At 34.7% G+C, this 13,693-nt stretch overlaps 1 protein-coding gene across 3 annotated transcripts in view; it reads right to left on the bottom strand.

Moving 5' to 3' along the window:
• Positions 1–13,693, bottom strand: part of THSD7B (thrombospondin type 1 domain containing 7B) — an 800,685-nt gene that overhangs the window by 387,101 nt on the left and 399,891 nt on the right. The window lies entirely within an intron of this gene.

Raw genomic sequence — 13,693 nt, 5'->3', positions numbered from 1 at the left:
ATTGTCACTTGTCATCCTTCACAGGCACAAAATGGTCTTCTTCAAGGAACAATTTAGCCATGGATGGCTAGAGATAGACATGATTGATGTGTCATTGACAACCATATGTAACAAGAATTTTATTTTTATTTTTCTTTCTTTCTTTTTTTTTTTTTTTGCAAAATGGGGGTCAGAATAGTCTGTTAGTCTGAAAAATCACAATTTATGTTGAACATTCTATTCTACCCTATAGAGTTTTAGCAATCTAATTTTCTAGTGTGTACTTTCACCTCCAAACATATAACCTTAAGCACGATTATCACACAATTATTTTTATTCTACTTGTACATAGTGTCAAATAACCCAAAACCATGCTAGGAATAGACCTATGCATAAAATTATATAATTTGTTGAAACAAAAGTTGAAAGCCAGTTCAGAATTCTCACTAATGCACTTACTATTCCCCCTGTGACTGATCTGATAAATTACTTAAAGTGACATATAAATATAGATGATACAGATATAGGTATAGATGATGTAGATGTAGATGTAGATAGATATAGATATAGATACAGATGATATAGATATAGATATAGATATAGATATAGATATAGACATATATAGATATAGATATATCTGTGTGTGTATACACACACATTCATAAACACACACAAATTATTTTAGATTATTTCTTCACTATTCTTTGAATTCAAATATTGTTTATAGATGATAATTCAATTCTTCCTATTTCCCCCATTCACAATCACCTCATAAAAACAGAAACCACCAAGAATAGTAATACCACGTATAGTTGGAAGTAACAACATGAATTATGGAACAGCAACTATAAGAGAGAGACAGTTTTGTCCCTGTGACTGTGCCTGTGGAATGCTCTTGTCATAATCTGACACAAAAATAACTGCAAAGGAGATTAATATTTATGGGGCATCTCGTTTGTGCCAGGTACTATGCTTGTAAGAGACTCTTAGAGACAGGTGTGACCTATCTCATTTTATAGTTGAGGAGTCAGTGGCTCCAGAACAAAAACTTGGTCAAGGTTACACAGGTCTGAGTAGGGAACCAGTTTAAAACTTTCTGACTCCAAAACGTCTACTTTTTCCATTAACCATGCTGTGTGTATTTCCAAGGAGACAGATATTCCTTTTCTGAGGAAGTAAATAAAGCAAGCAGACAGTGAGAAAGACTGACTGGAGGAGAAGAGAGTACACTGCTAATATCTGCATTGATACTTGTAAATGAGGCCAGGCTTATTGCCCTTGAGGTATAAATAAAACTTTTCAAGCATATTATGAGAAGTAATAGAGATTCTAGCAGACAATCAAGCTGAAAGACCAGCTCCAATCATTTTCTTTTCGGTCTCAGTCTATTTTCAGGTTGAGTCCACACTGTCTGGCACGTGTGCGGAAACACATACACACACACACACACACACACACACACACACACACACACACACACCAATATGGCTAAGGTGTAATGATTTTGCAACTACAGAAGAAGGAACGCCAGACAAAATGCCCAACCTATATCTAAACAAAATTCAATTTCCACAGTTGTGAATATTATTAGAATAATTTTAATACAAAACACATTAAAGCAATGTCTTTCAAAGAACATTTTGAGGAATCAAAGATAGAATACTAAGGGGGAAGCTAAGAATTACTAGGTTAAAATAGTAAAATTGGTCTCATTACTAAAGAATTCTTCAGAGTTTTGAAAAATGCCAATGCATAATATATATTTACTAGGGTGGAAATGGTATGTAGTGTTTTTCAACTATATTTAACCAAAGGCCACCCTTTTTTGAAGAGCATGTCTTCCAGAAATGGTATTTTTATGAATATGATTTGAGAAAACTCTGCCTTCAAGAGTTATACAAATTCTCAACTATTTTTTGAGCACGTACTATGTCCAAGGCATATGATGGTATGTAAACAGATGAAAATACCATTATTTACCCCACTAGAACTCATCATTGATAACAGAGGTGCGCTATAAGCACATTAGAATAAAACCAACTCCAAAAGTAAACGCCAAGCTTCAAATGCGTGTTTCAAACAGGAACTACTACAGCAGTGGAGGGAAGGAAACAATCTCTGGAGGACTAGCGTGCTAGCAGAAGTCTTTCGAAAAGGAGACAGAAAGGTTGAGAAATGATAGCAATGAGTGAGGGCATTTCAGGCACCATAATGTCAACAAAGGTATAATGGTAGGAAAACACAAGGTATTGGAAGACAGTAAATGCGGAAGCTGTGTGAGGAAAAGATGCCCATGTTGGAAGAGTTATTTGACATCAGATTCTGAATGATTTAGACTAACATTCAAGTTTTGTTATATTTCTGCCTTCCTTCAATTCCCAGTTGCTCCAGTTCCCCATGACCCAATTTAACATCCTCCCCAGTAATAATTCAGCACCTTTAGTGTTTACTTTGGGTACCTGAATGCTTTTTAGAACCTAAGATTTCATATAAATTGATATACACATTCTTCAGTGCAGCTAAATGTCAACACTCCACCAACATTTTGATAGCTTGTCTATACAGGCTGATTCGGAAACATGAGCAAACAGATAGCCTTTCCTTAGGGGAGACAAGCTAATAGTCATAAGCAGGCTCTGCAGTTTGTGCGTGAGCTATATTATAGGAAATCTTACAACAACAGCAATAAATGCAGCACAATGGGCTCCTAGTCACAAGGTGTCCTCGCTGGACACAGTGAAGTATCCACAGGTGACTCCTCGCACATCTTATCCTCATGCGTATGTCACTTAATATCTTTGAACCTCAGCTATTCCATCTGTGGTAATGAAATAACAATGTTTACCTTTCAGGAGTATTCTAAGGATTAGAAATCACTTATGCAGCATACATAACGAGGTGTCTAATACATGGAGGATTCTCAATGTAGAGGAACCTTTAAAAATGTCGTTTGCAACGATGTATACCACAAAAAACCAAGGGCCTTATTCATCTGAAAAATTGAGATATTGATGCAATAGCCATGGAAAGCACTTGCTTTACCATTCATATATGTGCACAAATAACTACCAACAATTTTACAGGCTGGTTTACATGATATATAAAAACAATGTATAATTATCCACATCATTTTATTTATATGGTTGTCTTTTCTAAATGACTTAGGATCCAAAAATAAAGCACATCTGCTTAAATAACCTCATCTGCCCATCTACATTCGTATAATTACCTCCTCATTTTACAGAGAGAACCCATCTCAAAAGAGAAACGTTTATTTTCTCCTGTGCCCATTTTCTTGGATGGATCAATGAGACCAACTGAAATCTCAGGCAAGTATGAAAAATAAAGTGGCACATGGCACAGAAACTTAGCCATTAAAAGTCATTTTCACAAGCTCTGATAATCTAATATCATAATGAAATAGAATATATTTAAGAGGGAAATTGAATTAATCTTTCAAGAAAACTCTGTAATATAAATTGCTCCCAGCCCTCATCATCCTCCCTGGGATCAATAATGACAAACTCTCCATTCTCTGTCCATGGAGTACACTTATTTAAACCAGTTGTGATTCTGAGAACATGGGATATGGTGCTGCTTCAACCTTATCACTCAATATTTTCTAAACAATAATTTAATATGCTGAGATTCACATTACACAAAACTATTTTAGAGTAAATACTTCAGTGGTATTTAGTACATCACAGTGTTATGTACTCATCACCTCTGTATAGTTTCAAAACATTTGCATTGCTCCAAAGTAAAACCCTTTACCCATTAAGCTGTTTCTCCTATTACTTCCTCCCTCTCCTCAGTCCTTGACAGCCACCAATTTACATTCTGCCTCTACAGATTAAATTATTCTGAATATTTTGTGTCAATGGAATCATACAATTTGTGATCTTTTGTGTCTGGCTTCTTTTAATTAGCATAATATTTTAGAGACTCATGTATGTTGTGTCACAACTTTATACCATTTTATGATGAAATAACATTCCATTCTGTGTATATTCCACAATTTTTTAAATTCATTCATCTGTTGATGGACACCATTTGGATATTATGAATAGCACTGCTATGAACAAGCTTATACATGTACATGACTGAATACCCGTTTTCAATTCTTTTTGGTATATACCTAGGAGTGGAATTCTAGGGTCATAATCATCACTCAGTTTTGTTTGTTTGTGATTCTGGGAACCGTGCAATGGAGGGCCAGATGACTAGGTCTTGGCCATTGTTCACATTACTGTTCTCATGTCTGACCATTCCTGGCTAAAAGCAAAAGTATTTAGAGGAGAGAAAGATTCTTGAACATATGAATATATTCAAGAGTCCGTAAAAACGTTTATTTTTCCAGTTCCAATGTACATACTACTTAAAGTATAAATAGCTCACGGCAAACTTTCTATGGCTACTGCTCAAGCCATCATGTAAATTAAACACCAATGTGATAGCTATTGTAGTTTGGAATTTCTACATCAAGCTAATGTTTAAATCATGCTATATATTGCATTCTGTGGCATTTGTTGTTTTGTGACTTTTAGTAACTAGTATTTAATATTATGAACTATTATCTATCTTATATAACAATAGAACGAACAACTATAATTCTTAGTTTTCTGAACAAAACTATAAGTGTCCAAAAAGAGAAAAGTTATAGACAAAAGAGAAAAAGTAAGAGACAGCCAGAAACCCACAAATCTACAGTATGACTTGAAAAGTAGACCAGCATTTTATTATACAAACTTCGAACTACCATAACTCTTCCAAAAATGAAGCACTTTGCGGATGTGTCCTCTTGTGTACTATTACACTATTTATGGAAAACAATAAAACAGTTATTGAAAATACTCTACATGTCATAAAACTTTATGTCCTATTTAAATCTTAGAAAAGAAAGTCAATAAATGTTGATTAAATGCTTGCCCACAGCTGAGTAAGATGTCAACAGACAGTACATAGCAAATTTACTAGAATTCATATACACTTAATTCCATTTTAAAAATTTAAATGTTATCTTCTTACAGGCAAGTAGCCCTTGGCTACTTCTGGACTGAGACCCTAATCAGCTGAGGAAATGTTTATATTTCAAACCAATAAAATATGAAGTAAAGCTAAGGGCTAAACAGACACTATGTGCAACAATGTAATACCAGCATTGCAATGAACACTCTGCTTGCTAATTTCACAATCTGAAGCTTATTTGTCTATCTAGTTTACATATATATGAAGACAAATAAAGAAGCCTGATGTTAAGTATTATCATATTTATAACAACAACAAAAAAGAATAACTGTCATAAAATAACATCAATATCTGATATTTGGGTGGGCATAAAATGGGCTATGCTCTGTGCTAACCACATTACATGCAGTGGTGTACTGGATATCCATATTAAAATTATTAGCCAGTCACTACTGTTATACCTGAGGCACAGAGATGTTAAAACACTTATTCAAAATTATGTAGCTAGTAAGTGTCTAAGCTGGAACTGGAAAATATCTATTAGACATTACAAGCTATATTCTTGACCAAGATGCTGTATTGCTCCCTGGTACATATCTCACATGTATCATCCGCGTTATATTCTTTTAGCTGATGCCAAACCATAAAGAAGGGATTCTACACAATCCATTGTCAGCCCCTCAGTAAATTTAGTATTGAAAAGAGGAAGTCGAAAGGAGTGGGCACCTTGATTATATGAGAATTGCATCAGGGAATGGGGCAGAATAGGGTAATGCCGATCAAAAACAGAAAAGATAAGGAGGTGAAAAAGAGTTCAGAATGGAGAGATGGAAGAATAAGATAGAACATAAGACCAAACAGGAAGAGGAAAGTAGGGACACTCAGGAAAAGCAGTAGAGTGTATGATTAGATGAATGACACAAATACACGCGAACATTGTAATGGTGTAAGGATGCTCGCTAAGAGAAAAACAGTAAAACCCAAATCGCTGATAAACGAAAAAAGGAGAGAATGTAAGAGCAAAGACTAAAATGAACACAAAGGAAAACTCAAAATAAATGCTAAAAAGAAAATACTTTAGGTAGGAAAAAAAATAACAACTAAAATTTAAAAACAGTATTTCCAAGGTCAACATGCTTACAAAGGCCAGGAGGTAGCTGAAGTTGCAGCTCCATGGCATGTGAGCTGCTGGTTCAGAAGCCTAACTGAGTAGCTATCTCAAGTTCCTCAGCACACAATAACAGAACAGCAACTAATACTTGAGCACATAGAATGTGCCCAGCACAATATTCTCATATCTGGACCTGACTCCAAGCTACTTCCTGTTTCCTGGAGCAATTCACACTTCTACGTCACATACTGGGGCATGCAAGGATTTGGGGATCATCCCCACATCATAACTAGGCCTGGAGAGACCGGGTTGGGAGGGTGAGTAGCAGCTAGCTCAGGCCCACTCTGCCTAACACAGCGCATCATTTTCTCACTATCACAGCCCCCTCCCTTTATGTCAGGATTCAAGGAATCCTGTGTACACAGTCCCTTCCCAAAGTCTCAAACAGAGGAATGAGGCACTGGACAGAGAAAGACAAATACCATATGATTTCATTTATATGTAGAAGCTAAAAAATAAAACAAAGCAGAACCAGATTCAGACACAGAAAACAAACTGATGGGGCGTGAGGGCAGGGGCAAAACAGGTGAAAGGGATTAAGAGCTACAAACTTCCAGTTATAAGATAATAAGTCAATGGCATATAATGCACAGCATACGGAATGTAAGGCAATAATATTTAATTACTTTGTATAGTGACTGATAATTCCTGACTTTGTGATGATCACTTGGTAAGGTATATAAGTATTGAATTACTATGTTGTACACCTGAAACTAAAATAGTATTGTAGCCAACTATACTTCAGTTAAAGAAACAAATAAAACAATATTTTCCATCATAAAAAAGAAAGAAAGAAACTGCCATGTTTTCCAAAGTGGTCACCGTACCATCTTACATTCCCATCAAGAATATATGAGAGTTCTGATTGCTCTATCCTTTCCAGTACATGGTATGACCACTTTTTTGATTGTTTAATTTTTATCATTCTTACAGGGGTGTAATGGTATTACATTGTAATTTTTATTTACATTTTCCTAATGACTAATTATGTAGAACATATTTTTCATGTGTTTATGTGCCATCTCTATATCTTCATCGGTGAAATCTTTACAAATTTTGACTAGGTTTTAATTGCACTGTGTTATGGACTGAATGTTTATGTCCCTCCACAATTCATATATTGAAGTCATAAGCCCCAATGTGATAGTATTTGGATGTGGGGCCTCTGGGAGGTAGTTCAGTTTAGATGAGGTCGTGAGAGTGGTGCCCTCATTATGAGATTACTGTCCTTCTAAGAAGAGTGACAAAACATACACTGAGAAGTGGCTATCCACGCACCAAGGAGCAGGCTCTCAGCAGACACCCATCTGCAGGAACCTTGACCTTGGACTTTCAGAACTGTAAGAAGAAGGGAAAGCGGGTCAAGTATACGGAGATAGGAGGGGAACTGACTGTGGGTGGCGAACACACAATGCAATATCTACATGATGTGTTATAGAAGTGTACACTTGAAAACTATATAATTTTGCTAGCCAATGTCACTCCAATACATTTAATAAAAATTAACAAAAAGAGAAATAAATACCTGTTGTTTAATACACCCAGTCTATGGTATATTATAGTACTCGGAGCTGAGACAGGTTGTTTGTTTCAATATTGTTGAGTTTTGAGAGTTCTTTACATACTCTCGATACAAATTCTTTGTTTGACTTGTGATATGCAAATATATGCTCATGGTCTATGGTTTTTCTTTTCATTTTCTTAAGAGTATCTTTCGCAAAGCAAAAATTTTTCATTTTTAATTAGGAATTTAATTTAAATTTAACTTGTTAACTTTTCCTTTATGGATCGTGCTTTGATGCCATATCCAGCTATTCATAAAAAAACATACATTTTCAGGAATGAACAGAAAATACATTGCCTGATGCAAACAAAAAATGAGTTGAAACTTATATATTAGGACTAAAATTTTGGATATAGGGAATTTTCCAAACAGATTGTCCTAATGTGTAACACAAATACAAGTTTTTTTTCCAAAATGGTGTTAAAACATAGTATTCCCTTGGAAAGTATTTATGGATGTAACAACTAAGAGTGAAGCATTATAACATGCTGACAATATGTGTGATACAGTGGAAATTAGGTTCTGGTAAAAACAACATTTATGTATTACCCGAGCAGTAAATGCATGATCTATGAAGATGGGACTTTGTCTTTTTTAACATTGCATCAAACATCTGACACAATGTATGGTCAGTAGTAGGTCTCAGTAAATTGTGGATGAAGGAATGAGAAGGGAAAGATGTTCAGTCTAAGGTATAAACCAGGGGTGTCAAAACCTTTTTCAACGTTTTTTACCAAGGGCCATATGCAGTAAAATACACAAACAGCCGGGCCACTCACTCGAGGTGAAGTATGTATTGCCTCACCTGGTTTATTTAAGTAAACTAAATGTATTTTTGGAATTTGCTGCGGGCCAATTAACAATGGATTGCGGGCTGCAGTTGGCCCGCGGGCCGCAGTTTTGACACCCCTGGTGTAAACTGTAAGATGGGAGCCAGCAACATAATAGTTAATGTAACAGTTATTATGATACAATTGTGATAGTAACATCTTCTCAGGCTTCTGGGAAGCTTGTTTTTTTTAATAAAGTACAAAAAAGGCAAGATAAACTTGCCTTTTTCTTAAATTGGTATATCCTTCTTTTTTGTCTAAATCCCATGCCTACTACTGTTATGAACTATGATATTGCCAGTTCTTCCCTTCAAACCCCACACAATTTGGGATCTCTGAAGAATATGTAGAGTTCACCAAAATCTTCTAAGAATTTTTGTGCTAGGGAAGAATTCTACAAAAGCAGAGCATTTTAAACTAGCCAAATATCCCTGATTGTATTATTCTCAGGACAACCATACTGTTTCCCTTTAAAAAGCATTGTTGCTGACTTTTTCCATGCCGGATCCCCTGCTATTAAAGAGTTCATATTCAATTTTGAAGAACATGGCAGGGGTCTAATGACTACTTTTGCACCATATTGAAGAAGTATAATAAAATATCAAACCACAAAACAAGATTGAAGGTTTACAGTGTTGAACTAGTGGACAATCATGCTATATCAGTCTCATTGAAATGCTGCAAACTCACTAAGACCCTAAAATAACAATTGTATACTTCTAGTCCAATTTGTTTCACAAACTTGGTTCAGATATAGGATTACAGTACCACAGACCAGAGAGCACATCAATTAATGCTCAGAATATATTTCATTATTTATCAGAATTTGAGATCCAAACAGAAAACAAACAGCTTTTAAAAGCTTAGTTCAGTCTTCCATAAAATCAAACTGATGAAAAAATTAAAATTTCCACGTAAAGATTAGGTATATAATTAGAAAAATAAAATGGTGACATAATGAACACTGAAGGTTTATTAAAGTTCTTATTCAAGTCAAGGTGATATCACATGGAAATTTGCACATACAATAAATTAAAATGTTTTTACGAAGATTACTTAAGTGGATGGGATGAGGTCCAAGAATATATAGATTTTTACTATAATAACTTTTACCTACTATACTTCACTAGTATTTTATTAAGACTGATATTGAAATCTTCTAGCATTTGAATGAATTCTAAAGTAGAATAAAGCCTGCCTCTATTTGTCTATCTTCCTCAAACTGATCTACTAGTTATAATGCTAATTCAATCTGGAACTGCCATTTTTCCAGCCAATCTAAAATAGTTTTTTAAAAAATCAATAATGAACGGAAGTAAAATTTAAAATATAAATAACATGTATGCTGACATATCTCAAGATATAAGAGTAAACGGAAGCAAGCATTTCAAAAATCCAGACATCACTTGATAGCATTATCAGATTTTCCTCAATACTTCATAAGAGTAATTGTGACATTTGATTCAAGCTGTATGTCATAGTGATAAAAGATGAACATAGACATTTGAAATCTGTGTCCTTCTTTTTCTTCTGCACTGAGACCAAAAAGAAACATGTTCTTATTTCATGAAATAAATATTATTTTATTGAATGTCTGCTTTACTTAAGAGGTCAAATCCTTAATTACATCATTAATAATTATGTTGACATTTATTACCTCCAAGGCATGGTTTCTTTGGAAGCAATTTAAGACCATTAGATATTTATGATCATTTATCTTATTCCCACTGGTTAAAAGAATAATTTTCTCATTCTTCTAGGTAATGGAACTAGCACTTATCAGGTTATTTATACATAGGCACTTTTTTCCTGAGACATAATAAATGGAGGGGGACATCTGCTCAATGAACTTAAAATTGTATAATGCCTTACACCTTAACCCATTATGTTACTTGCTTGGCCAGAGAAAATGGCGTCTCTTCTGTATTTCTGAATCCCCAGTGCCTAGAACAGTACTTCATTCATAGTAAGTATTCAACAACTGCTAATCGAACTAAAGTAAGTATAATTGAGCTGGACAGATCTTTTAGAGTCTGAGACATTACTGGTATCAATAGGGCTAGCACAAATTGAGGAAATTCTAAAATGCTTAGGAATGTACCAACATCAGTATGTCTGATGAAGGTCTACTACGAGTAACAAAAATTGGTTTAGAAGCACAAAGACCTGGGTTAGATTTCCATCCTGTCCTTAATCATTGTGTGGCACAGGGTAAGTTATTTCAATTCTCTATGAATTGGTTTCCTCATCTAAGTACGTGAATAATGATTTCTACTGCTACATCACAGGAGTTGCATGATGAATAAACGAGATAAGATTAAAGTAGCAGGCACATAGTAAGTATTCAGTATGTGCTGGTGATGATGCTGGTAACAATGATGACATATGTCTACCCACCTCTATTAATGCCTTTAGACTTTGCATAAATTCATTAGAGATACAATCAAATGTGTGAAGGACTATTCTAGCAAAGGTGTAGGGAGGAATGTAGAAAATAATGGACATAACAAGAAGCATTTTTGCAAATCTTTCTGAGGCGCCATCTGATCTGTTAGTTTGCCTGCTTACCAGTGGATTTATCTGTCCAGGGTTTTTATTTTGTTTGGAGTAATATACCATTAACATACATTTCCTTGGTAGGGGGTGGGGGTGGAATGCTGAGAAACAATGCTGCATTGCAAAAAGAACATGTCAAAATGAAAATTTTGCAACAGGGGCTCCCATTTAGGCAACCAAAAATGACTGAAAGTGCCAAGAGAGAAGAGAGCAGAATATTCAAAACAAAGTTAAATTCCCACTACACATACCTCTCAGAATACATGGGAAAACTTTCTCTGAGGCCATCAGGGGAAGGTAACGCAGACAATGCTATTACAGCACCCTTAAAAATATGACACTATCATTGGCAGCCTGACCATCTGATGCATTACTCTGCTTACAAACCTGGCCTCAGGCAACTTTCCAATTTACTTTGTGGAGATCAGCCAAAAATCAGGAAACCACCTTTTATTATCTCCCCTGTGAAATTTCACAAACTATGAAAGCTTAACCATCAACCTGTTCTGTACATCAAGCCAAAGCCAAGCTGACTTATAAGATCTTTGGTGTGTATGCCAAACCCATCCTTGGACATATGGGTACCATGGGGCACTTATGACCAACTCAGAAGTCACTGTACAATGTTTATCACCAGGCAGTGACAGAGGTTCCTATAATCTCATATACAAAGGTTGCCCCAAAAATGTATATACATTTTAAAAAAGGGAAAAACTATTAAAGTTGTAATACTCAATATATATCAATAACAAAAGATGAGTACAAGTTAAGTTTGACTTCTGCAATTACAAGAGTTGCTCAAAGTGGTTACCATCAGCTTCAAGACCCTTCTGATTATGGCGAACTACTGCTTGAGCAACGTTGACCAAAGTGTCCACTTGTATACATTTTTTGGCACCATCGGTGTATGAATTTTCAGCAATGTAGATAGGATAATCTGTTCTATTTCCTTCATTTATTGCTTAACCTAAAATCTCAAGACTGTAAAAAATACTTTGGGCCCACTTTTCCAAAATGATGTATGGGAATGGAAAAAGAGTATGTGTGATAATTTGCCTCAAAATACAAAAGCCCCAGAGTTAGAGAAATAAATATTACTTCTCTAACTTAGAAAAATATTCTAAAATTCTCCTCATTATTCAGTTATTATAATGGAAGAGAATATCCTGAGAACTGATTTTGGCAGGAGTTTTTATACTTATGTGTGCAAAGGAATAAGTATGTAAACAGAAAAAATATTAAAACTTTCAGTGTTAATCTATATTTTAATACCTAACTATATCTTGACAAACTTTCAAATACAGAATGCATGGAATTCATAAAATATATATGAATGTGATTATATTACCAATTCTAATTTATTTTTCCCCTCAACAAAATTCTGCCTTTGAATTTGTATTTATTATGCCTTTTATTCAATTGAGTACCCAGACAGAAAATACAATAAAGCTTTGCTAATTTCATAAAATATTGAAATACTGATACTGTAAATAGAATTTCACTATCTTTATGTACTTCTGGGCCTATCTCATAGTTTAATCTAAAAACCTAGTTAAGGAATGTATAATTTCCTAGACCCTCATTCTGATAAATTACCCTCAGCATCTTACAGAATATTCAAACAAAATTCAGAAATAACGTTTTCACTTGTTGAAAAGTACTTAAAGAGCTAATTCACAAAGATCCAGAAGACAAGAAACATGGCCAATGTCTTGACATAATCCTTCCAAAACAAATGTCTCCCACCCTCCTCTTGCAAAGTTTACAACTGAGTCGAAATCTTGCAAGAAAATCAAGTCTACTTCTAGGTGTTCATCTTTATTAAGTCAACATTTTCAAACTTACTGTATTGCCTTAACTTCCTAATCAACAGAGTGTCTTTAGCTGTTGAAGGAATAGGACGCTCTCCCAGCCACCACGCTGCTAGCATTCCAGAAGGCTAACTCCTTATTCTAAGAGACTCCTCTGACAATAGGGGTTTGACTATCAGTTATCAGAATTTGCATACCTGCCTTGGAATCCACAGTCCTTATAAAAGAGGATAAAAATTGTTTCTGTTAAAATGTTTGTATTTCTCTTTCCCTTCTACCTAAGGTATGACTTTTACGGTTCATTTATTATATACCATGCTAGAGATTCTTATTAGAGTTCATATTCTTTGAATAGCTCCATTTCTATTTGTTGCATGGTCCCTGGTGCCAGAAATCTTATATTCTAAACATAGTGAAGACGGTGAACAGAAGGAAAATCCACGAAAAAGGATATAAACAGGCATAGTAATAATATTAAGTGCTTATTATTCCCCTCTCCCTCAAAAAAAAAAAAAAAAAGTAGATAGGAAAAGCATATATACTGCCATTAACACAAAATCTATGGGATAAGGTTATTAGCTATAATCAGAGCCTTCAGCTTATTAGTTTTTCTTTTCCTCCCATCTAAAACATACTGACATGCAAATTTTCTCTCAGAATAAAATATATTATTACTATCATCATCATTATTATTACTATTATTATTATTATTACATGAGACTCTGAATTTTAGTACAAAGAAAACATTTTACAATAACCTTTAGTTTTTTATGCTAAGTCACTGTCAATATCCTTCCTTGTTTTTCTTTCTATT

The sequence above is a fragment of the Rhinolophus sinicus genome, chromosome 17, assembly GCF_057876585.1.
Source record: "Rhinolophus sinicus isolate RSI-liver-muscle chromosome 17, RSI-T2T, whole genome shotgun sequence".
Taxonomy (NCBI): Eukaryota; Metazoa; Chordata; class Mammalia; order Chiroptera; family Rhinolophidae; genus Rhinolophus; species Rhinolophus sinicus.
This window is presented reverse-complemented; position numbering and strand designations above follow the sequence as displayed.